The following is a 26,458-nucleotide window of genomic DNA, read 5'->3' on the forward strand; positions in this document are numbered from 1 at the left end:
GTTTGAACTGAGGCTTCTGGAATGTTTCATCTATCATATTTTTAAGGTCTGTTCTGCATGATGAAGCCCACCAATGCTACCCTGCTAATAATGAAAAGGGCAAACCCCATGGAAGTCTGTGAAAGTCAGATCCCATTGCTTGGTACTTCAATGTTATGTTCCCATTTTCATGCTGATATTTAGCAGGGTGGTTGTGCTGTGGTAAGTGGATTGCCAGCCCTGAAAATCTAGTGAAGCTAAGTCTGTACTCTGGAAATAAGTTGATTTCAGGTATGCAATTCTAGCTACGGCATTTGTGTGTTGGATTCGACTTATTTGCCTAGTGAAGACCTAGCCTCCGTACTCTCGCATCGACCTCTGTACTCCATGCGATATTGTGGAGTATGGGGGTTGATTGCTGACCTCAGAGAGATGGATGTTTGCTGCTTCTTCACCAGACACACAAAATTAAACTCGGGAAGATTGAACCTGACCGGGTCGATCTTCTGCTTAGTGTAGACAACCAGTAAGATAAAGCAGCAAAGTGAACTAGAAATTTGGGGTCAGGAGCAGGAAGTGGAAAAAAAAAATCCTCAGATTCTGGCATTCCTGGCTCCTGGGAAGTGAGTTGTAGACCTGAGAACCCCTTGCTGAGTGTGCAGCCTCCAGTCCAAAGATGGTCAAATTGAGGGATGCTGGAACAAAGTCTGGAGACCGTGAATGAAGCAAGCAGGAGGGTTTATTAACACACACAGCACTGGTGGAGTGTCACTTCGCTTGTAGGCTAGTGAACACTGCCAAACAACAGGTTCCAACTGATTATATAGAATGTTGATGGGTGGAGAGTGAAGCAACGGGGAGTGGGGGAGACCCCCCCACCCCTGAGCCCCTGGACAGAAGCTAACAGCAAGGGAAATTAGCACAATGAGCTGACAATCTAAGACGGTTACAATAGTGCTGTCCAACCATAGCTTACAGAAAGTTCTTTGAACAAAGCAAACATTAATTGACAGTAATGTGTAAAGTGGTGATGTCCAGGTTGATTGATCTGATTAAAGCTCATCAATGAATAAATCATTTTGTTAGTCTTGAAAGTGCTACGTTTCTGCTGCTTTGTTGTGTTGGCGTACAAACGAACACGGCTACCTCTCTGTTACTAATCAAAGCAGAAGGTAATGCAGGTACATGACAATCAAGCATTTGTTCGTGCCCCTCCTCTCAGACATCCTAACGCTCTCTTCCTGGAATGTGGTTGCCAGGGTGACTTTCTCTGTCTTTGTTCAGGCTGGGATGGCCTTCCAGGTGGACTCAGCTGGGGAGCAACTCATGTTACTGAGGTAGGCCTAGTTTCCAGACCCAAATTTAGAGCAGTGGTTCTTAGCAGAATATCATGGCTTGTCGAGGAATTTTAACCTACAGGGATCTGCCGGGTCTTTTTTTAAACATCCACTCTAATAAGAGCTCTTCTCAATGACGATCAGAGAGAGATGAACCTTTTAGTTGTGTCTAGAATCAGATTGGGCAGCCTGACCTTGCTAACAGAATAAAACCACTGCTTGAAATGTGCTGGGGGCTTGCCAGGGCTGAGTGCATAGCCCTGCACATTTGGACTTGCTGCATCAGTTATGAATGCAAACACATGGCTTGAGCCCTGGCACCTCTTTCCTTAGAAATTAAGCATTGGATAAGACCATGGTGGTACACCAGAGTCTTATCTGTAAGGCTTTGTTAAACTGTACCTCAGCTGTATCAAGCAGGAGCAGAGTTTCCTATTAATATCATTAGACTGTTTACACCGGTAGGATGCTTGGTTCTCCTGACGGAATTATACCTTTTCACCTTCCCTGATGTAAAAGTGGGACACGGCCTCAGGCGGCGAGTAGTCCAAGAGAACAAGACACTGGGCTTTTCTGATCCCTTAGAAAAGCCATCCCACCCTCTCGAGTTTCATCAGCTGGTGTGTTTGTGCAAGTATAGTAGGGCAAGATGAAGGTACCACGTTTGTGCGGGAGGAGACAGAGTTGGTTCAGAAGTGTGGAATGTCCTTCACGTCTGGGGCATAGAGGAAGATGGGCCATAGATGACTTGCAGAGAGTGCAGAAGGGGCCACATGTGCTCCTCAGTGTCAGTCTCCCGCCATACCTTCCATCAGTGCTGCGCTGCTTCCAGGGAGTGCAGGATCCCAGGGGATGGGCTGCTTTTTTACTCCCCGGAAGCAATGGTTCCGCAGGAAGAGGCAGGTGGGGACGGAGCAGGGAGAGGGTGGATCATGGTCAAGGTGGAAGTGGTGCATGGGAGGGGCATGGCAGGGGCCTCCCTGGAATCCTGCACTAGTCACCTCTGAGATGGGCTATCCTTAATTTAAGCAGCCCCCTCCCAGTCACAGAAACTGTCGTAAGCCACCCAGGCTTGTGTCTTCCTCTTGTGTCACTGTCAGAAACAAGAAACCAGTCTGTATATCAACATCCTTTTGAACTCACTCCCTTGCTGCAGAGTGGAGTGTGGGAATGCCTGGGATCATTAGTGTTTCCTACTGCCAACTCTGTTTGCATTACACAACAACAAGAACCTGGCTTATTTCAATGGCTCGGAATGGGAAGGAAAGCAGTGGCCGGCATCAGTGATGTGACCAGGGACAAGTCACTGAGGCAAATTAATACTTGTATTTTTCATTCAAATCAGTTGGAATTACAGGTGTTCAGACCTCATAACACTCTGGCTTATACCTGCACTTCCATTCGCCATCTGTAAAATGGGGAGAGTTGCCTATATCCCAGGGGTATTGTCAGGCAAATCTTTAGCTTCTTTTTGCATTTTATAAAATCTCTGCAAGGTGTGCATGAATCTGGCCTGCCAATGCCCTTCCTAGCTGTAACGGTTCCTATTTAAAACACAGGGTTGGGATCAGGATGCTTGTGCTTTGTGGATTGTTGAACCGTCCTGCTTTGCAGCTCTTTCATGGTGATTAATTCTGCTGCACTGGTCTTCCCCTTGGTGTCAGAAACAACACTTTTCCCCAAACACTCTGCTCAGACTCCTCTTGCAAAGATTAAATTGCACAGGGGCTCTTTTATACATTACGAAATTAGTCTCCTGTGAGCTAATCAAAAGCTAACTGATCATGTGACCCACACAAGGCCGAATGAGTCACTTCTGAGGCAAACCCACACCCCACATGGACTTGGGTCCAAACCCACTGAAATAATATAAAACTTCCTTTTGATTTGTCCTGTGGATCATTTCCCACAACAACCAACCCCCTTTGATTAACCCTTGTAACTGAGTTGACAAGGCTGCAGATTTCAGGATTACTAGCACAGGTCTCCTGTCATCTCACTTAGAGGTGAATCTCTGTTCCTGTCTAGTGCAAGGCATTACCCTGCAGCCTCTCTTTCCTGTTCCGCTTGCCATTGCAAAGCTTACTTGTGACCTTGACTGTTTAAAAATATATATATTTTTTGCTTTCAGCTGTCTTTTTTGGCACATTGTCAAAACTGTTTAATGCTTCCTCTTGAGTGCAGGATTTGATTACATATAATGTATGTCATTTGCTTTGACAGCTTATCTGTTATTGAGGCTTAATGAGGGGTTTATGTGGATGTGACTGAAACTAAGATTGGCTGGAGTCTGAGCAATTCGTATACACTGGCTAAAATATGGCACAACATGTTTGTGAGAGAAGCTTTCTCCTAACAGCCTGATCCTAGGTTATTAGAGTGGCTGACAATTGCCAATCTCAATAGTGGACAGCGTTCCCTGTAAGCTGAGTGCTTGGGCTATCACCCAGGAGAGATCCAGGTGCTGCTCAGCTGGTTAGTAGAGCACCACAGTAGGCAGCATGTGTTTTTCCTGGTGGTGCACATCTTTGCCTGCCAGGGTGCACATAACAAAATTTATTCCACCCACGACTGGGAAAAATTAGAGGGAACACTGGTAGTGGACCCATCTGTCTGCTCCACTCCCTGGTTTTTGATCTCTTAGCTTTAAAAGAGCGCATTTATGTTTTGATGTTTTTTAAAAAACAGAAGCTCAGGATTGAGAAACCACAAAGTATCCTGTTTGTACCATGAAACACACATGGGAAATTAGGGTGTTTTTCCTTTTTTATGAGTCATCTCCTGAACCACATGAGTATGAAGCAGTTGCCTTTTCACTTCACCCTCACTCACTCCCTGAAAAATAATACTCTCCTCCAAAGCAGCCAGCTGTATTTCCTTTCAAGCAAGGAGAAATCCGAGGTTCATGAGTCCCAGGAGACTGCTCAGTAGCAGATGGTTATGTTGGGAGCATGGCACTCGAAGGTTTGCTCTTCCTCTCCCTCAGTAAGCTGTAGTGCTAGCTTTGCTGGCACATAGTGGTCTTTGAGCTCCAGAGCAGGATGAGTAGTTCTCATAGGTGAGCAGGGTAGCTCACTAGTTTGAGCATTGGTCTGCTAAACCCAGGCTTGTGAGTTCATCTCTTAAGGTAGGGGAGACAGTTAGGGATCTAGGGCAAACAGATTTTTAAAAATACAGTCTGTCAGGGATGGTGATAGGTCTTACTGAGAGGGCAGGGGACTGGACTCAATGAGTTCCTGTGGTTCCTTCCTGTTCCATGAGATTGCAATAACACTGTGTACTTTAATGTATTGTCTTTTTATTAGAGGATCTTGAAGATTTTTTTAAATAGCAGTTCCTGCCCTGAAAAACTGCTCTCTATATTGGTCATCCATCCAAAACTTTGGAGGTTTATCCTAAATTTGCCAGAGAAATCCTGTGTCTCACAGGTGAGACTGTTCATCTGTCCTGAACGATTTGATTCTGTTATCACATGGTCTTCTCCAGAAGTTTGCATTAATTTTATATTTGAGGTTACGCATGTCACTCTGCTTGTGCAGTAAAGCTGACGTTATAAAAAATTCTTTGCTTCTCCAGCACTGTGAAACGCCTAAAATGAGTTCTTGCGTAACTCGCTGCAGTAGTTCATTGCTGTATCTTTTTTTTTTTACATAATTGGAAACATGCCATTGGTACAGCTGTAGTGGCATTTTGCCAAAGAGCTGACTTATTTGCTTCCTTTCTAATGTTTCTTCACACACACAGACACACACACAATCTTTTAAAGGAAAAGAAGACAAATGTTTTAGGCGTTGGAGTGTGCTGTTACATCATGTAGTGCCATAGTAGGACAGCATGTTCGAGTCAAGCTGGAAAGACCTATCAAGTGGTACCCCACAGTAAACAATTCTGGGCTCTGTTCTGTTCAGTAGCTTCTTCAAGATGATGAAGCTAGACAGTACACTTATAAAGTTTGAGAACAATGCCAAGCTGGGAGGGATTGCAAGTGCTTTGAAGCATAAAATTAAAATTCAAAATGATCTGGATAAACTGGAGGAATGGTTCGAAGTAAACTGAATAAAATTCAAGAAGTACAAGAGCAAAGTACTCCAGTTAGGGAGGAACAATCGGTTGTACACCATATAAAATGGGAAATGACTGGCTAGGAAGGAGTTCTGCAGAGAGGCATCTTGCGGTCATAGTGAACCACAAGCTAAATATGAAGAGTAACAGAGAGGTAGCTGTGTTAGGCTGTACTCCAACAAAACAAAACAGCAGAAATGTAGCACTTTAAAGACTAACAAAATGATTTATTCAGTGATGAGCTTTCGCGGGACAGACCCACTTCATCAGATCAATCTCATTTCCAATACAGACTGGCATTTATAAGTACAGAGGACCAAAAAGAAAAAAAAATGCAATAAAAACTGACAAATCAAATAGGATTGGAGGGAGTGAGTGAGAGGTGGGGGATGCTAATTGTCCTGTCTGAGATAATTGCGAGCATCAAAGGAAGGGAAGCAGTCCTTGTAATGAGGGAGGTAGTTGATGTCTCTGTTCACACCACATGTTGATGTGTCAAATTTGAATACGTATTGTAACTCAGAAATCTCTCGCTCTAATCTGTTGTTAAATTCTCTGTGTTCAAGGACACAAATTCTCAGGTCTTTTAACAGAATGGTCCACTCTATTGAAGTGTTCACTGACCCGCTTATGTGTATTGAGTTTCTTGATGTTTGCTCTGTGTCCATTTATTCTTTGGTGAAGGTTTTGCCCAGTCTGTGCAATGTACATTGTGGCAGGGCATTGATGGCACATAATAGCATATATAATGTTGCTGGAAGTGCATGAGAATGTGCCTTATGAGTCAAAAGTAACAGAGAGGAAGCCGTGCTAGTCTATACACTATCAAAACAAAAAGCAGTCAAGTAGCACTTTAAAGACTAGCAAAATAGTTTATTGGGTGAGCTTTCGTAGGACAGACCCACTTCTTCAGACCAACTGTGTGACACCTACAGAAAATCCAAACATAATTTTGGGATTTATTAGCAGAAAAGTTGTAAGCAACACATGAGACAAAGGCTACGTGTACACGAGAAGACTGTCAACAGAAGTCACTGTAGGAAGGAATTTCCTGGCAAAACTTCTGTCAGCAGATTGTGTCTACACATAAAAGCTGATCAAAAGAGCAACCTGCTGTGTCAACAGAGAGCAGCCAGACTGCCTGGTTCTATCCTGACAGAACGGCTGACTGGAAGCTCTGCAAACAGGGTTGCCTGGTGAACCAGAAGCCCTGTCTGTTGACAGAAGGTCCCCAGTGTGTCCACACAGCTGTTCTGTCGACAGAACACTGTCGAGAGAGGCGTTGTATCTGAACAGGGAGAGGTATAACACTGCCGATGGATGTGCTTGGTTTTGTCAACAAACTGTTGACAAAGTGCATTTTGCGTGTAGACACGCCACGATTTTTCCTGACCAAAGCCCAGTTTTGCCTGGAAAAGCCTCTCATGTAGATGTAGCCAAAATGTTTGTGCTCTTGACTGCCGCGATTAGGCCTCAACTGGAGTGTTGTTTGCAGTTCTGGGAGCCATGTGTCGGCAAAGATGTGAACAAAGTGTTGAGAGTCCCGAGAAGAGCAACAAAATGATGAGAGGTCTAGAAAACATGATCTACGAGAGAAGATTGAAAACACTGTGTTTGTTTAGTCTGGAGAAGAGTGAAGGGTGACATGACAACAGTTTTTAGGTACACACAAGGTTGTTACATGTAGGAGGGAGAAGGATTGTTCTCCTTAACCTCTGAGAACAGGACAACAAGCAATGGGCTTAAATTGTAGCAAGGGAGGTTTAGGATGGACATTATTAAAAACCTCCCAACTGTCAGGGTGAGTAAGCACTGGAATACATTGCTTAGGAGGTCGTGGAATCTCTGTCCTTGGAGATTTTTAAGAGCAGCGTAAATGAACATCTTACAGGGAGACATTTAGATAATACTTAGTCCTGTCCTGAGTGCAGGGGACTAGACTAGATGATTTCTCAAGGTTGCGTCCAGTCCTACGATTCTATGATGTGTAAGCTCCAGGAGAAGAGTAATTTCTGAAATGCTTAGATGCAGTGCTAGATCTGACCCAGAGAGGTAGCCGTGCTAGTCTGTAGCTATCCAAATAACAAGGAGTCCTGTGGCACCTTTTAGAGACTAACACATTTATTATGTCATGAGCTTTCCTGGGTAAAACCCATTTCCTCAAATGAAAGAATCATCTGAGGAAGTGGGTTTTAGCCAGGGAAGCTCATAACATAATAAATGTGTTAATCTCTAAGGTGCCACAGGACTACTTGTTGTTAGTGCTGATCTGAGGCTTTTTAGGGGTATGGAGGTGAAGCTGTGTGAACTAGGATGATATTTATGGTTTACTCTGTCAATTCTTGTCCCTTCCTTGCTGCAGCTGGGGCGTCAGGTGGGGCTGTTTCACACTTGGGAAGGTTAATCCAAATTACATGAAGGCGTGAGTTCAAATGGAACCGTTAAAAACCTGCATTAAATCCCTATGCAAAGGCTTTCAGCGTTCCAGTGGTTTCATTTTTAATTCAGGCTTTCGCTTGATTCAGATTAACCTTTCTCCCCGTCTTCTCGTGGACAAGCCTCAGTGAGTATCTGATATGAAACATGTCTGGCTCCTCATTAGGTTGTAGGGACAACAGTTCTATCCCTCTGTGCCTCCCCGCCCCACCTGTGTGTGTAGTTCTGACTGAGGAGAATGCATGCTGCTGAGGTTACAGTGCTGGCGATATCCCTGCTGGTGATGGATGGCTCAGCCAGGCAAATACGCTATTTGCAGAACAGCATTTTTTTTTCTAATAGTAGGCAGCTCCATGGGACTTATGGCAGGTCTTGCATCCAAATAAGTGCACACTCTTCACATTTGTCTAGAAGACCCTCAGTTGCATCTTTTCAGATATTATTTGTGAACTCCATATGGGATGAAGAGTCTTGAATGCACCTGTTGCTTTCCCTATTCTGGCATTGATCTCCTTGTCTGTTCCTCCGTCTCTGCCCATAATACTTCCCAAGTAGGTGAACTGCTCCACATCTTCCAGATCATCCTCACTCAGAGTGATGGTGGTGGTGTTGGACTGGTTGATCCTCATTGTCTTGGTCTTTCCCTTGTTAATGCTCAGTACAGTCATTGGGGCAGTTTTGTCTGGTGTTGAGACCTTCTCTCCCATGCTTTCATTTTGGTGTGAAAGGAAGGCGACATCGTCAGCAAAATCCATGTCGTCTAGCTGTTTGAAAAGTGTCCATTAAATATCTTGCTGGTACACATCAGTCTAAGGGAAGCAAGTTAGCTCTTGGCTTAGTGCTGCAAAATGGGAACTCTTTTTAAAAGTACACTATGTGCATCTGACAAAGTGGGTCTTTGCCCACCGAAGCTTATGTTCCAAGAACTGTTAGCCTGTGAGGTGCCACAGGACTTCTCATTGTTTTCAAAAGTGAACAGTCGGGTGAGTAATTAGAAAGGGGAAGAAACTCCCATGTGTTGCTGGTGTGGGGGTGCTGCATTTCCAGAGAGCACCTTTTCTTCCGAAGGTTTCAGACTACTTCACAGAGGTCAGTGACAGGAGGAAGAAGGGCCTTGTGGTTGAGACACTGAACTGAGAGCTCTTTGCTGGTAGCCATTGCCAAGCCACATAGGGTACGTGTGCATAGGCCACAGCAGTGAGTCTCCCCGCCCAGGCTGACATGGGCTCACATTATCACACCAAAGTATAAGTCTGTAGACATGCAACTTGGGCTCTCAAGTCCCTCCCCTGTCCGAGGCTTCAGAACCCAAGACACAATTTCTCCACAGCTGTGTTTAGTGTAGCAGCATGAACTTCTGATCCCGACTCTGATGAGCTGGGCTGGCTGTGTAGATACACCTTAGATGCCTGTGCCTGAGGAGGGTAAGTGCAAGGTCTTTGGGGCAGTGATTGCTCTTGGTACGTCTATATAAAATTTCACTCAGCCAGTGTGCACCCTTGCTCTCTGCACCATTGGCTGTTGGGGTTACTATAGCACTTAATTGCCACATATGCTCTGTGGGTTTCATAGTTGGTTTTGCCTATGCAGTTGGGTGGCCCAAGGCAGAAGAAAGCTGATGGCTGCATTTTCAGAAGTGACTGCTCATTTGGCTGCCTCATTGGCTATGTTTCAAGTCACTCAAGCAGGACTTGCCTTTCAGAGGCCTGGTCTACATTAGGATCGAGATTGTGGCGAGAATCAATGTATCAGGATTGACCTTGTACCCTGGTGCAGATCAGGGCTCTTTGGGCTCACACCAACGTCCCTTCCTCCATGCAACACCATGGAGTACCAGGGTTGACAGCTGAGCCCAGAGAAATGAATTTTGCCACCTCTTCAGTCATGTGGTATTATTGAACTCGGTGGTTTGATTATGGCGTGTTGAACCTCCAGTAAGCATAGACATACGCAGAGGTATTGATTGCACAGCTCCCATTGATTTCTTCCTCTGCCAGCTGTAGGTGCTCATTGCTCCTGTGAATCTAAAGCTAGGTACTGGGAACTGTGGCACATAGGGAGTGAGTACTTGAATGCTTGACCCTAGGTGCCTTGCTCAAGGTTAGACATGAAGATGGTGGCAGAGCTGGGAAGGGCAACGTTCTCTGATGTGCTTCCAGTTCCTGCACCGGGCCAGTTAGGGAGGCAGAACTGCAGGGTTTTGATGCGCGTTAGTTACTGGGGTTTAGGTTTATTAGGAACTAAGGGGTTCTAGTTATTACTCAGTCCTGCCTTGAGTGCTGGGGGCATCCATCAGCTCCTCGTTGGAAGAGTGTGCAGTGTCTTGGTGCTCTGTATAGTGCTTCTCCCCCACAAAAAAGGACCTTACTGAACAAGGTGATTGGAGGAAAAATGCACTTGAATGCCAGTAAATGCAAACTTATCCACATGGGGCAATATAATCCCAACAACAGATACAAAATGAAGGGGTCTAAATTATCTGTTACGACTCAAGAGAAAGATTGTGGAGTCATTATGGATGGTTTCCTGAAAACATTTGCTCAGTGTGCTGCAGCAGACAAAAAAGCTAACAATGTTAGGAACCATTTGGAAAGGGGTAGTAAGACAGAAAATAATATAATGTCACTATGTAAATGCATACTGCATGCGCAGCTTGAAGACTGCATGCAGTTCTGCCCATCCCACTGCAAAAAAGATATACTAGAATTAGAAAAGGGTCAGAGAGGGGCAACAAAAATGATTATGTGTATGAAACAGCTTCTGTGTGAGGGGAGACATTCAAAAAGACAGGGACTGGTCTGTTTGGAAAAGATATAACTAAGATCAGAGATGACAGAGATCTATAAAATCATGTGGAGAAAGAGGATATGAAAGTGTTAGTTACTCCTTCACGTAGCACAAGAACTGGGGGATCATCCAATTAAATGAATAGGCAGCAGTACTTCTTCCCACAACCCACAGTCAACCTGTGAAACTCATTACCAAGGGCTGTTGGGAAGGCCACAGGTATAACTGGGTTCTAAGAAGAATTATACAAGTTGAGTGGTTATAGGTGCCTCAGTGATTGTTAGCCATTGGCCAGGGATGCAACCCCATGTTCTGCGTGTCCCTACAGTTATGAATGCCAAAAGCTGGGACTGGTTGACAAGGTAGATCACTTGATACCTTTTACTGGGACCCCACTCTTTAAATACTTCTCTGGAACTCCTGCCCCCACTCATGCATCTGATGAAGCGGGTCTTTGCCCACGAAAGCTTATGCTCCAAAATATCTGTTAGTCTATAAGGTGCCACAGGACTTCTCGTTGTTCTTGAAGATACAGAGTAACATGGCTACCTCTCTGATACTTGATACTTGCCCTGTAATGTTCATTCCCTCTGAAGTATCTTGCATTGGCCACTGTTGGAAGACAGGATATTGGGTAGCTAAATAGGTTATTGATCTGCTCCAGTGTGGCCATTCCTATGTAAATAAAATCTAGCAGCCCTTACTTCCAGTCCTATGTGTTAACTGCTATGAAATGAGCTATTCAAACAGCTTTTTTAAACTAACCTGCTCCCCCTCCATCCTCTACAAGAATATAGAGTCTGCTGTTCGTAATCTGGAATAAAAATGTCCAGGAGTCATGGCAGAGTGTTTATCTTTTGCTTCTTCATCAGATGAATGATTTACATAGTTGTTGTAGAGCTCTTTCTTTGTACTTTTTTGGCACCCAAAAGCTGGTAGTTAAGCAAAGGCACTTTAGCGAGATTCTGTTTTCTCTTCATCTCCGCCTTTCTTTAGCCTTGTCTGTAAGGGCTAGTCAAAACAATAAAGTTTATATTGAGCTAACTGTGTTGCTTAGGGCTTTCAAAAATGTCACACTCTGCAAATGTAATTAAGTTGGCAGGACTAGGTGGGGGGAAACATCCATTTGATGATCTACTGACTGCGTCTAGGAGAGGCAGACAGAGGTTAAACCTACACTCAGGAGAATGTTGATTCCGGTCAGGGTTGAAATTCTGGGGTTTGATTTTGCACACCTAGTAGGGACATGCAAAGTTGAACTATCAGGGCTTGACAGTTGACCCCTGTATTTCTCATTCCTGTGAGGAGTAAGGGAGGTCGATGGGTGAGTTGCTCCTTGTGACCTCCCTCAATGAGGACAGCCAGATAGGACGATTCTAGATTCCAATGGTCATAGCTAGAATTGCGTATCTAGGATCGACTTCCAGGTCTAGTGTAGACCTGCCCTTTGCAGTGGAAGAACTCCTTCCGTTGCTGTTCTGAGCATCTACACTGCATCGCTGCTACAGTTCTGGTGTAGATGTACCCTGAGACGTCACAGCAAGGAAGGGTGTTAACTGCTTCCGAGGGAACTGCTGGGAATAAAATGTGCTGAAACCACAGAATTTGTCATACATAATTTTGTCTTGGTTTGCACAGAGGAGGGGAAGCTATGACCTTTTGCTACAATATTGACAAATGCACATCAATTTTGTTCTTAAACTGCACATTTTGTAAGGGGTGTTTTGCTGTAATTATATTGGTCTGTTTGATTTACTCTTCAGGCAGGGGAGCCAACAGCCATGCCAGGCCCCGGGTAAGGGGTTGGATCGGGGGGGGGGGTAGGGGGGAGGGTCCAGTTGCTTGCTCCTGGAAAGGGCGGGGCTGAGAGCTTTCGGTCCTCAGCACCTTCCACACTGCAGCACATCCCCCCTAGCCCTGCTGGAGTGTGCCGTGTGGTGCCTCTGCCACCCCAGGCAGCCCTCAGAGCTGCAGCAGTGGTCTGGTGGCAATTTAAAGGGCTCAGGGCTCCCAGTGCTGTGACTACAACAGCAGCCAGAGTCCTGGGCCCCTTTAAATGACTGGCTCCAGGGGTAATTGCCTCCTCCCCCTGCCCCTTGTTGACAGTCCTGCCTTTAGGTGCTCACAATATTCCATTTTCCTTTATTCTTACACAGAGTCATGGCCTCCTCTGGGACTTGATAACTTCACTCCAGAGGTTCTCTCATTGTCCATAGCATGGGCAGTATTTTCACAGAATGATCATATCCTGGATACCTCCTGTCCCGTTAGTGATTAGAATAACCTCTCTGCCCCAATGGTAATTGCTGTTGCTACTGCAAAGTAAGTATTTTAGTGCATCTTGTTGCTTTTAACGCACTTGCCATTTGGACACAAGGAAAACCACTGCCCTGAGATCAGCCAGCTTCCCTGAGAGCACCAGCTAGAGGGCTGGCCTGTTACCAGTCTGTGGAGACCCATACTGGGAACAGTGACTCTGCTGTCTTTCTTTAGAATGGCAAGTGCTTTGAGATTCTCTCAACTGATGACTGGTTTAGGCTCAGCTCTGTACAAGCTCCTTTGACCAAGGACATGTAGCCTTGTAGAGCCCAGTTCTGCATAGTGGAGGGGAGAGAGATGTGTGTGAGAGAGACAGAGCTAAGCAATAGTTTATATGTAGATGCTGATGTAGCTTTGTTTAGATAATGGGGAGAGAACTCAACGAAAAATCCATTGTTTTAAGAATAGGATGAGAAGCTGGATATGAGCCAACAGTGTGCCCTGGTAGCCAAGAAAGGGCTTTCCGAGCTGATCTAGGGAAGTGATTATTCCCCTTTATTTGGCACTGGTGAGACTGCAACTGGAGTTTTGCATCCAATTCTGGGCCCCCCATTACAGAGAGGATGTGGACACACTGGAAAGAGTCCGGCAGAGTGAGACAAAAATGATTGGTGGTCTGGAGCACATGACTTATGAGGAGAGGCAGGTGGATTTGGGTTTATTTAGTCTACAGAAGAGAAGTGTGTGTGTGTGTGTGTGTGTGTGTGTGTGTGTGTGTGAGAGAGAGAGTGGGGGGAATGGGAGGTGGGATTTGATAGCAGCCTTCAACTACCTGAAGAGGGGTTCTGAAGAGGATGGAGAGAGGCTGTTCTCAGCAGTGACCGATGACAGAACAAGGAGCAATGGTCTCAAGATGTGGTGGGGGAGGTCTAGTTTGAATAGCAGGAAAAACTATTTCACTAGGAGGGCGGTGAAGCTCTGGTTTACCTAGGGAGGTGTTCGAATCTCCTTCCCTAGAGGTCTGTGAGTCCTGCCTTGACAAAGCCCTGGCTGGGTTGATTTAGGCTGCATCTGTACTACGAGCTGTAATCGATTTTATCAAAATTGATTTCTTAATGCTGGGTTTTAGCAGTTCAATTTTGAGCATCCTCATGTTCCCATGGGCTCTCCATAAAATCGACTAAATTGACAGTGGCAGCAGTGTATTGTGGGAACCTATCCCACAGTTCCCTGAGCCTTGTAGCATTCTGGCCATTTTCACTGGTGCAGCATGTATAAAAAATGCCCCACAAATGTCTGTGGGCGTCTGATGACATCTTCCCACATTTCATATCCCTCATTCCCCTGCCATGTTAACCAAACATCTGAAAATCATATCTGCCAAGGGAGACGTGCCCCAGGCAGATAAAAGACCCCCAAATAGCAGCCAGCCCCCCGCAATATCCTAGCCGGTGAGGGACACTTCCCCAGCTGGCTACAGGACCCTCACTACATGCAAGCTGCCTGGCACTTTGCGCAGCGCATCTTTCTATTGGTTTGGGGTCAAGCCACGTGATGTGGCTGGGCGCAGGAATGTTCCAGCCTGAGTGGTGCCTCTGGGAGAGGGAAGAGAGGAGATGTTGGGGGCAGGACAAAATGCAAATGGCTGAAAAGAAGTTTCTCATCCAAACATGACCCCCGCCCACAGACTAGCTGACAGGTGGTGCGGCGAGGGAAAGTTCTGGAATGCCTGTCGGGGAGGGAAGACAGGGGAAGTGGGGGACGTAAATGGCTGAAGAGGAGTTTCTTGTCCTGTCATACAAGCACAAGCCCCACCCGCAGCCTAGCTACCATGCACCGTGGGGGGCAGCAGCTGGAGCCAGGCAGTGCAGAAAAAAAGGCAGCTAGCAGAGGTGTACACAGAACCACAGACCCCACAGCCACGGTAATAGCAAAGAAAGAAAGGGGCTGGATTGAAATGGTCTTCCTGTTGCCTAATTCTGCTGCACTTGAGAGCAGTGGAGTGGAAGCGGCCAGAGCGGAGAACTGTGGGGCACATACAGCACATCTCTGGAGGCTAAATAATTTGATTTGAAGGCATGGCACTTCCGCACTCCCCTTCCTTCGCAATTTTAAATGTGAACCGAATGCTACACCTGTCAGCTTACGAGGATATTATGATGTCGATATTATGTCAATTTTAGTGCCCCATAAATTGAGCCAATGGAATTTACAGTGAAGACAGACACTTGGTAAAATTGGGCTGAATGCCTTAGAATCGATATTATTTTGTAGTGAAGACATAGCCTCAGTTGGGATCGGTCCTCCTTTCAGCAGGAGGTTGGACTCAATGACCTGCTAAGGTCTCTTCCAACCCTATGATTGTATGATGAAAGGTTTGCTCTTTTAGACAGATGGTCAAGGACTTGTGATTTGATAGGTAGTCCAGTAAATATCATGACTTTGCTGTAAGCTGGGCATCAGCGTGTGCAAACAAGGGGGCTCTTTCTTATCTGGCCACATGTGACTTGGTTTGTTACCCAGAGCCCAGAATATGCCCCACTGTTGTTACTTACAGACCCCCCTGTATGACTGCAATATTAATGCAAAAATCCAGTCCCTTAGAAAAAGGCAAGACATCTGTAAGCACATTGCCTGGCCAACCCCCCATCTCTCCCCTGAGCTTGCTCCCTGACATGCAGCATATGATGTAAATTCCTGGCATCCCTCACAGGTCAGACTGGGGTGCGGTTTATTTCCTGTAATTGACATCTGGGTAGTTAATCATCAGGCAGCAGCAGAGCCAAAAAAATTCTGCATTGAAGTCAGGCTCAAAGTTGCAGTGGGAGCTCTGTGGTCCATAGCTGATACAGCTAGCAAAAAAGCAAAAAGGCTGTATCGACTCAAGCCACCCCTAGTGTGTGTGTGTGTGGGAGAGAGAGAGAGAGAGAGTTCTTCTTCTGTTACTTACACACACAGAATGTGAGGGCATGTGAAAGACATCCCCCTGGGTGTCCTCCCTTGTGTGTATATGCATGTGTGCACACACACCATGCCCTGCCATGCCTCCCCCATACATGTGAGTCAGTGAGTAGCAATTAACTCCCATATTAGTCAGAGCCTTCCTTCTCTCCCATGGTTTTCAGCAGAGGAACCTTTAGTCAGCATCGGGAGTGTAAGAATAGTCAGGTATTTGACTAGTGAATAGTACTTGTGTGTATGTGACCTTGTCTTGCAACAAATGACTAGTATTAAAACTTAGCCTGGTAAGCTCACGAAACAGAATATACTTGTCATCAGTTCATAGTCCCTCATCTGGTTAGTCATGCACTCTTTCCACTGGAACATCATATAAAAATGTGTTATTAAAAACTGCATTAAAGCTGTGTCTGAGAGAATGCAGTTACTTTCTCCCTGTAAGACACCTCCTCCATCCCTTTTCAGGAGAGTGTATGGAGCAGAAACTAAGGCTCAAAGTTCCTCTTCTAATGGCAACCTCTGCAGAACACCTGCTTTTCATTTAAGGAGGAGGATGGGAACTTTTTCTGAACCTCAGTTGTTACTGAAGGTGATGCTCGCCCCTGCATAGCTCTTTTCATCAGTTGCTCGCCATGCCCTTTACAAAAGGACTCAGTGTCATCATCCCCATTTTACAGATGGGGATACTGAGGGATGGAGCAGAAAAGTGATTCGCCCCAGGTTGCCCAGCAGGTAAATGGCAGAGCAGAGTATAGGATGCTTGACTGCTTAGTCCCAGTGCGGTGCTCTAGACACTTAGCTCTTCCTGCCTCCCAAGTAAAAATGGTCACCACTGTTAGTTGCCCAATAATTTCCTGGCTTTCCCCTTGAGAGAACTTTTTTCCTTTAAAAGAAGCTACCATTTTCCAAACAACGTCTTCTGTTATTGGTTAATGCCATCCACTACATGGACCTTTTGTCTGTGTGATTGACCTGGTAGGTGAGGAGAAATTCACGTTCCATTCTTATCTTCCTCCTTTAGGCCAAATTTGTTGAAAGAAGTGTGGGGCCAGGGTGGAGGGCCCCTGTAGAGGGAGCCCAAGCAAGCAGAAGGGCCTGCAGAGCACCAGCAGGGCAATCACAGGCAGCTGGGCGGGAGGTGGCTCAGCCTAGCTGGGGCCAGCTGACTCCATGGCTGGCCTAATAAGAGGCCTTTAAAAGCCCTTCACAGTGGGAAGGGTGGGGAGAGAGTGTGAGAGGTGAGTGGAGAGAGGTGAGGAGACCAGAGTAGTGGGAGGGAGCAGGTTTGAGAGGATCAGGAATATCAGAAGCCGCAGAGGGAGAGTGAGGAGCTTCAGCAGAGCAGGAGAGGGGACTTGCTACTTTTGCAGCCTGGAGAAGGTACCAGGAGAATTGTGTGGGGAAGTGGCCCAGGGAGAAGAACCTGCTGTGCTGGGAGCTAAGGGAGTCAGCCCTTCCCACTAGCAGCCGTATAGAGTCCCTGGGCCGGAACCTGGCATGAGTGCATGGGGGCCAGGTTCCCCGCAGAGCACCCCTTACCCCAGCGTGGGCAGCTGGTCCCTGAAGTGGGGGCAGTGGAGTGAATAGAGGCCAAAAGCCCGGGAGTAGGACTGGCTTTATCGCAGATGTCCGTGAATATCTATTGTGTTCGCTCCCTCTGGGGCACCGGGCACCGACTACTGTCAGGAGAACAGGCTATTCAGTTAGGTGGCCCCTTGGCCTGACTCGGTGTGGCTGTACTTACAGCTATGTAATAAAAGTTTGGAAGAGGTAAAGAATGAGACAGAGTCTCCCTAAAGAATATGGGGTCTATCCAGCTTCCTTTGGAGTCAACAGAAGCTATACTGTGCCTTTTCTGTACACACTGGCCTCTTAAATATGTAGGCAAAAGTGCATAACTTTGTACTTGAGTAGGAGGGGCGAGTTCAACAGTGGGAAAGGGAATATATAATGCAGTGTGTGAGTTCATGTTGCCATTTTGTGGTGGGTTTACATGCACTAAAAGCTCTATTGCTAGTGTTACCAACTCTGTGTGTTCATTCTGGGTCTCCCCACAGTAGGTATGTTTACTTAGAGCCTCAACTACTGGAGTCAGGAGATCATGTGAGAATCTTGCCTTTTTTCAAATGAAAACAATGTTTCTGGCGTTAGTCATCGTACAGGTTGACCTCTCTACTCTGGTACTCTTTTGTCAGGCAACATGTGTGATCTGGCATGACTTTAGTTAGCTGGATGACCACTTATCATGAGTGTGGCCAAGTTTCTCGTGGTCCCACAAAATTTGTTTCCAGCCACTAATCCTGGCTCTCTGTGTTCTGTGCTCTTATTTAGCTGTAATTTACCCCAAATGTCTTCTAACAGTCCAGTAAGCAGTGAAAGTGTTGGTAATGCTGCAAGACAATATTAGCCTCCTGTGATTTGGCAAATTCTCTCATCCGGCACCCATCAGGTCCCGAGGTATGCTGGACTAGAGAGGTTCAACTTGTAGCAAAAAGCCGGAAAACATGAACCAAGTGCATCCTCTAGGCTCAGAAACCAGAAGGAAAAGAAAAGGAACGAATGCTTCATTTTTTAAAAAAATAATCTTGCTTTTGGAGACCCACCCATGATTTCTGGTGTTTGGGGGTTAACAATATGCTGCTTCTTCCAGCTAGAAAAGATATTTATCTCAAGTGGCAGAGGCTCCCCTCTCTTGGGAATGGACTCTAGTCATAGTTTCGGGGGGCGGGTGTAGAGGCTGTGTTTTAAGTGGCTCCTCTGGAGTTACTATGTGTGGATTCATTGCACATGGAGTAATACCGTTAGTTGACACAAAATGTTCCTATCCACAGACTAAATCTTAGAATGGCTAAGGGTGTGTATAATGGTTAATTGCTCTGATCCAAACCGCGTGCAGAGGAGCACATGAATTCCTCCACAGACTCCAGCTGTTAACACAATTTGTTTCTAGCAGAGGCTTCCTGCGGTTATATGTCTGAACCCATCTTAAAACAGGGTTATGTAGCAAGGGTGTAGGTTGTGCAGGAGGGCTGGAGAAGGCTTGTTGACATTCTCTGGCTTGTGTTCTGCATGGTATAAGAACAGATCACAGCATTCCTTTCTGACCTTAAAATCTACCCTCGTGCCTGCTACCTGAGAGTGGGTGATAAGAGGACATCCATACTGGCAGCAGCATCTGCAGCTTTTGCCAACCTTTTGTTCTCTTTGCAGTGGCTTGGTGCACATGCTGCAATCAAGCTGAGAGAACTGTCAGAACCCCTTCCTTGTCTTTATGTGCTAGGGCCCCTGGCTACTGCAGCAGCAGCCCAAACCCTGGCTCTGTAAATCACTGCTGGAGCCCCAACCCTGCCCCTTCCACCTCAGGCCCTGCCCTTTTCGGGGTCTGGAGCTCCCCCCCCCACACCTTGCCCAGGAGTCTGCCATGTTTGTCAGCCTCACTGCTGCCTGTTAATTACTTCCTCAAGATCTAAGCAGCAGTCCCCAAGTACTGTGTGTAGTGTCTGTGGGTGTCAGAGGCTGGGTCTACACTAGCTGTGGAAGATCAAACGCTTAGGTTCAATCTTGCTGGATGCTGTTTCGCCCATGCATGAAATGGCACGTTCTGGGGTCAGTGTCGACCCTGGAACTCCTTGCGAGCCACAAGGATTAAGGAATGCCGACCAGAGCACTCCCGTTGGCGTTCTGCAGTTAGGACTGGGATGAATATCGATGGCTGCAAAATTGATTTTTGGTATGCAGTTGATGTACCTAAAGTTGTGTAGCATCCATCAACATTCAAGGTTAGTGTAGGCCCAGCCAGAGTGAGGTGCCTGTTAATAGGGGTGTAAATGTAGAGGGGTGCATATGTGAGATGGAGATCAGGGGAGATATTTAAGAGAAGGTTAGATAGGTATCTATCAGGGATGGTCTAGATGGTGCTTGGTCCTGCCAAGAGGGCAGGGGACTGGACTCAATGACCTCTCGTTCCCTTCCAGTGTGCGTTGTCTATGATTCTGTGAGTGTGAGTCAGTGCTGTTGCGGGTAAGGTATTTTGGAGGAGAACAGCAGTGTCCCATCTGCACTCTCAACTCCCTTGCTGCCTGCAAAGTCTCCCAACTGTTGTGAAGCTGCTCAGCCGTGCAGACTAAGGTGGCTCTGCAGACCAGCTGGGGAGTGGTAGAGGACAGGCTGCTTCCCTCCAGCAGGCAGAAGATGGGGGAGATTCTAGCTTCCGACAGGAGACAGGGGAATCTTCTGTCCCTTTGCAAATGTCAAGGGGAGCAGGTAATGGTGAGAAAGGGTGAGGCCGGATCAGAAGGGGAGCCAGGGAGTGGGGAAAGGGGAAGGAGAGCTCCAAAGGAGACCAGGGAGCCAAGGAAGTAAGGGAGGAGCATACAGGAAATTTAGGGTGGGCAGCAGCCTCAGGCCACCCTCCTGTCCCACTTCTACTTTGGGGCTAGCATGACCCCACTTATTCCAAGGGCCTGAGCTGCAGAGGTGCTGAGTGCCTGCACTTCCCAGTGGCTGATTGGCACCTCCAAAGATATGTCCCAGCACAGGCACTGACTCCATAGGTGCACCAAGGCTGGAGCATCCATGGGGGGGAAGATGCAGTGGGTGCCGAGCACTCACCGACAGCCAAACTCCCACTCTTTGTTCCCTCTTCCCCCCACCGCTTGCCTGCTAGTGGCCTTGTGGGCTTTCCTGTGTAAGTCAGAGGGAACCTGAGATCACTTGAAGAGCAAGATAGTGACTTGGCTGCCCTGACTTCTGTCCTGCAACATGCCAGTGATGAGAGGTTCAGAGCAGCATTGGGGATTGTAACCATACCTCTTCTATTTATTTTAATAGCTAACTCCCCTGTATCGCTTTGAAAACCTCCTTCTGCAGCTTTGAAAACCTCCTCCTGTGTGTCTTATTGATCACAGTTGTTAATATATAACGTTGCTCCAGTCTCAATGGCTCCTGTTTTTGAAAGTATTTCAGGTTTGGATGGCTTAGCTGGCCAATGTTCTACTGCATTGACACGGTCTGTTTGTCCGGCACCAGAAGATAAGAAGTTAAGCCAAAAGCATTTCTTGTGGATGGTGGTCTAGTGCCCTATGCGTGGACCAGTGAGGTGAAATATTGGCATCAACCTGTGTTGCTTTTTTCTGGACAGGTGACCTAAGTTTGCTTTTTATTTGCCAACTCCTAATCTCAAGGCCTATGTCTATATTGAAGAATTAACCACGTACTGAAACTGATTCAAGTGTTTTCATGCGACTTATGCTGAAATGGTGTGGGAATGGTTGTAGGCATAGTCAGTGTCCATGCTAGTATTGTTCTGAATTGCCTGGGTTGTAATGCTCTCTGGCTGTTCCACTCACCATTTCTGCTGTGGCTACAGGTGCAGAAAGAGACAAGTAGTCTGTGCTTAGCTGACCCGGTCCACCTGGTTTGTCTCTAGGATGGCAGTAAAGTGGCTCAGAGTGAGACTGAATGGATTCTTAAACCTGCTAATGCTCAATCTATTTAAAGCAGTTCTTCAGAGACAGGAAAAAGAAACTTCTCCAGTGTAGCTAAAGCAAAACGTTCTGTAACTGACTAATGTTTAACATAACTGAGGAAGCTCTGTCCCCTTATGCTGCATTAGTTGTGTATGACTTTTAGATACAACAGACGAGACCCATAAGGAACTTTCAGGGTCAAAAGTAGGGGTTCTTGCAAAAAATTGTTTGGCAGCGTCAGAGTGAGTTTTCTGATGGCCACTCCTGAAAATTTTCCCTAGAATACGTAATTAATTTTAGGAAAAACTAATACACACAGCTGTCCAAATTAGGGATGTAAAATCCTGTTTAATTAGTTAATTGGTTAACTGATTAAACAGGGGGATCCCACAGGACCAGGGCTGCCATGGTCTGGGCTCTTTTAATCCTTCAGTTGTGAATAATGTTGACATGTACATGCTAAGCAAATAAAATGAAATAATTCTGTTTAGCAATATGAGAACTTCATTTCATTGCATTTCATGTTTTTTCTGAATTTAAAATACCCCTAGGTAAGTCGGGTTTTTTTGTAATTGGGCACAATTTTGCAATTGTATTTGGAACTAAGCCAATAGATGGTCATAAAATGTTGTTACTTTTTTGGTACATTAAAATATTTCCCCATTTTTGGCAATACTTAACCAAAGTCTGATTAGTCATTTGTGCTATTATTATTTGACAGGTCAGAGGCTGGTTTAGCAAGATACATATCCTCTTATTAACTGAACATTTTATCTTTTTGCCCTTTTGCTATCTGTGCTAGCTGAAGCTCTTTTCATTGTGCTTGCTGAGAAGTAAAAGAAGCAGTCTGTTTCATTTGTACCTCATGAACTTTCCTTTGCAACGTGTGAAATACAGGAGTTTCTTTATGGAGGTACTGAAAACATTGCTGGGCAGTAATTTAAGAAAACAAAACCATTTCATAATGATTTTAAGATAGAATCCTGGAAATGCCTCTGCTGGTATTACATTTTGTAATAAAAAATCAAAACAGAAAGCAGTCAAGTAGTACTTTAAAGACTACCAAAATAGTTTATTAGGTGAGCTGTCGTGGGACAGACCCACTTTGTCAGACCATAGCCAGACCAGACCAGACTCAATATTTAAGGCACAGAGAACCAAAAACAGTAAGCAAAGAGGACAAATCAGAAAAAGATAATCAAGGTGAGCAAATCAGAGAGTGCAGAGGTGGCGGGGGGTGGGGCAGGTCAAGAATTAGATTAAGCCAAGTATGCAGATGAGCCCCTGTAGTGACTCAGAAAGTTCCTGTCCCGGTTTAAACCACGTGTTAATGTGCCAAATTTGAATATAAAAGCCAGCTCGGCTGCTTCTCTTTGAAGAACAGTGCGAAAGTTGTTTTTCAGTAACACGCGTACCTTTAGGTCATTAATAGAATGCCCCATTCCATTAAAATGTTGACTAACTGGTTTGTGGCTCTGGAGTGTTTTGATGTCTGTTTTGTGCCCATTGACCCTTTGTCTAAGGGAGTTAGAAGTCTGTCCAATATACAAAGCATCTGGGCATTGTTGGCACAAGATGGCATACATGATGTTAGTGGAGGAGCATGAGAAAGTGCCCGTGATTCTGTGAGTAACCTGGTTAGGTCCAGTGATGGTATTTCCAGAGAAGATATGTGGACAAAGCTGGCAGGGGGCTTTGTTACAAGGAAAGGTTCCAGGACTGGTATTCCTGGGGTATAGACTGTGGCTGTTAGTGAGGATCCTCATAAGGTTGGGAGGTTGTCTGTAGGAGAGAACAGGCATGTCACCGAGGGCCTTCTGGAGTGTGGCATCCTGATTAAGGATAGGTTGTAGGTCTTTAATAATTCATTGCAGTGGTCTGATTTGGGGGCTGTAGGTGATGACCAGTGGTGTTCTGTTCTTAAGTGTTAGGCCAGATTTTATATGATACTGTCTCTTTAATTCAGGGCTAATTTCCAGTGTTGTGAGTTGCAATGTGTGGCCAGCCCAAGCAATTTACATAATTTTGTACCTTTTGCGTTCCAGTTAGCACCTATCAAAATTTTGTGATTGTGTTATTCAGAAATACCCTGATCACACCGCAGGCTCCCAACTCTTGCAGTAATGGTATAATGCGGTGTGAGGTTTGGGGAATTTTTTTGTCTAACAGCATTTTGTTACTGCTTCCTGTGTGAATCAAAATAAGATAAAAAATTTCCTGTCTGATTCAGTGTCACCAATGAGCCCTTCATTGACCTGACTAAACACAGTAGTTTAGTCGTCTGAAATTAGGTGCTGAAACGGGGGCCATTTTATGTAGGAAGATCTGCAGAGTTGAATAAAAATCTGATCCCCGTTACAGAATTTTATACGGAGATTCATAAAAACTGGAGAATTTTTAGTTCTGTTATTACCAAAGTCTTATTGTTTTCATCCGTCCAAAATTAAGTAGTCAAGCACCTCCTTTATGAAAAACACCCTTTCAAAACACTCTAAACTGATAGCAAGGGGGAGCAGTTTCCAACAATGGCCACATCTACGTTAGTGAGGTCTTTCAGAAAATCAGGCCTTTTTCAAAAGAACATACGAAGAGTCCATGCACAAAAGGCTCTTTTTCTATCCAAAAATCGAAAGAGTGCGGCTCTTCTTCCAGAAGCCCTCTTCCGCTCCTGGATCAGGAAGAGTGTGTCCTTTTGAAACCCTCCTTTGAAAAAAAGCATGCGAAAAAGAGCAGTCCCCCTGTTGCTAGATTTTTGTTTGATCCTTGGCCTGTTCTTTCGAAAGAGCAGGGTCTGTGTGGACGCTCGCTATTGAAAGAGTGGATCAGTCTTTCAATTCGCTTCTTTGGTGAGTGGCCGTGCTCTTCTGAATGAAGATCTCCCAGAAAAATCATCTTTTGAAAGATCACTGTAGTGTAGACACAGCCAATGTGGGGTTTTTTATCTCTTTTTTTTTTTCTTTTTTTCAGAACACAATTAGGAAACAAATCTTTCCATTGCAAGTACATGAGGTCAAAGATTTAGTTTTATGTGAAACAGACAGACCAGAAAAAACAGGGAAGAGTCCTGGAATATCTTCTTGCTGTTTTGAAAAGCAGGCCTTTACAATAGGCTGTGGTCCAGCCAAGTAATTGAGGGCAGTAGGACTAGCATGCATTGTAAGATCAGGCACATGCTTACGTATCTTGCTACATCAGCTTGTAACAGGAACAAAAAAGCAGCTATAATTATTCCATAACATCATAAAATAGGCATATGGGCATAAGTATACACTGAAAGACATAGCTTGGTTGTGTTTTGCCTGTATTTATTGTTGAATTATAACCTTCTCACTACCAGACTCCTCCTCCAACCGTTTTGTGACTAACCATAAGAGTGTAGAACTGAATTGAATCTGTTTACATATGGCCAAATTCTGATCACATTTTTGCAAATGTAAATTCAAAGTAACTTTTGCCCCGTTAAAATTGAGCTCAGAATTGGGCTGAGGGTGCATACAAATAACATTTGCTCATTGAAGCATGGCTTCTACACTAAGCCATAGTCTCAGCAACTTGCTAACAGCCTCATGAGACCTCAACCCACAGGAGACAATATCCAGGTTAAATTTAAATGTTAAAAGTATCTTTGGAACTGATACGACACATGGCCGCCTCAATGGCTGAGCAGAACTTATTTCTAAAAACAGGTCATCATATTTTTGGTCTTTGACTTTTGTGCTCAAGTGAGATGAGCTTTCAGAAGGAAATAGATGATATAACAATGACCCATCCCAGTTTAGCTTAGAACTGTGCAATGCAGTATGAGAGCTCCAAGGGTTCTTATGTAGCTTCCGTGGTTGAAAGAGACCCATCTAGCTTTGGCTGCATGGGTGCAACAAGCCATGCTAGGATGCACTTCCATGGAGTGAGTTGGAAGGCACAATTTATGGCATGAAACTGTGTTAGTCTGTAGCTTTACAAACAACAAGTAGACCTGTGACACCTTAGAGACCAACACATTTTTTAGTTCATGAGCTTTCGTGGATAAAACCCACTTCCTCAGGTGAATGTCACAAACTCATAACCTACGAAGTTTGTTGGTCTCTAAGGTGCCACAGGACTGCTTCTTGTTTATGGCATATATTCGTACATGGGTTGTGTTCAGATTTTAATTCTGTGCGGTGTCGAGCTGCCAAGAGTCAAAACATATATCGTATATTCCTAGCTTATAGTGTCAGCAAAAATACCTACCTACCTAGTATAATGGGCTGTGCATTGCAAGTACTCCTCTCTGGACAGAAATGAGAGACCTAATTAACATATCTTTTGTGTTTTCTTTCTCTGTGCTTGCAGCATTGTGGGTCTGTCCCTCTGAAGTGACTAATTCCTTAAGGTTTTTCCTGGCTGAAACTGAAAGTACGGTCAAGTCAACTTAAAGGTAAGCAAAAGAAATATGATTAACATACACTTTTCCCCACTGTCCCTTAGTGCTGCTTCCAGCTGCTACAGCGGCTTCTACAGGAAATGGTTTAATCTTTTGCTTCTCCCTGTTACCTGTCAGTATAGGCTGTTTTTCATGTTGATCCATGTGGAGTTAAATGCTGCTCTGCTTTGTTTGAAGAGCAACCCTTTTTCATGGTCAGAAAAAACTGCTTTTTGGTGTTGTGTAAATGTTTTCTTGAGTTGCTAATAAATCAGAAAACGATAACTTAACTTTGACTTAAACCCTTGTACTCTGGGTGGAGCATAGATCAAGTACGAATCTCTTTCACTTCACTCTGTCACAGAACAAAACTTCTAGCTGACTCCTAGGAGTACCCTAGTTGTTTTCCTCCAATCTCAGTAGATCTTCTCCACATTGTCTGCGTGAGGACTTCCTCTTTTGAGTTTTCCTGATGGGCTCCATTTGAGAGCTTGATGGACTATCCTTGATGGACAATGCACCCTGTGGTCCATTCCTTGTCATGGTGAGATGTGTCTCAATTACCCACAGAGCTATGTCAGTGGGAGCTACAACTTCTGGATGGGTCACCTAAACTGGACAATTCAAAGGGTAGAGAAAAGACAAATTTGGATCACCTCTTCCCAAGGTAAAAGGGGTTGGCTTAGGGTTAACAACGGTATCCATGAAAACCAAAAGTCACAGAAACATCCACAAAGAAGCCTACCATAAAACAAGCAAAAGCCAGAACA

The 26,458-nt window shown here is 45.2% G+C and overlaps 1 protein-coding gene across 3 annotated transcripts in view; it reads left to right on the forward strand.

Annotated features, from left to right (window-relative positions):
• The window catches only part of GDPD5 (glycerophosphodiester phosphodiesterase domain containing 5), a 368,574-nt gene that overhangs the window by 51,610 nt on the left and 290,506 nt on the right, over positions 1-26,458 (forward strand). For 2 of the 3 annotated variants that reach the window (XM_074980897.1, XM_074981070.1), the window contains exon 2: positions 25,619-25,703. The gene's annotated coding sequence lies outside the window, so the exon portion shown is untranslated. Of the gene's footprint in view, positions 1-12,878; positions 12,924-25,618; positions 25,704-26,458 lie in introns of those variants that run through there. The other variant, XM_074980992.1, reaches the window with a different exon arrangement.

This window comes from Carettochelys insculpta, chromosome 1, assembly GCF_033958435.1.
Source record: "Carettochelys insculpta isolate YL-2023 chromosome 1, ASM3395843v1, whole genome shotgun sequence".
Classification (NCBI taxonomy): Eukaryota; Metazoa; Chordata; order Testudines; family Carettochelyidae; genus Carettochelys; species Carettochelys insculpta.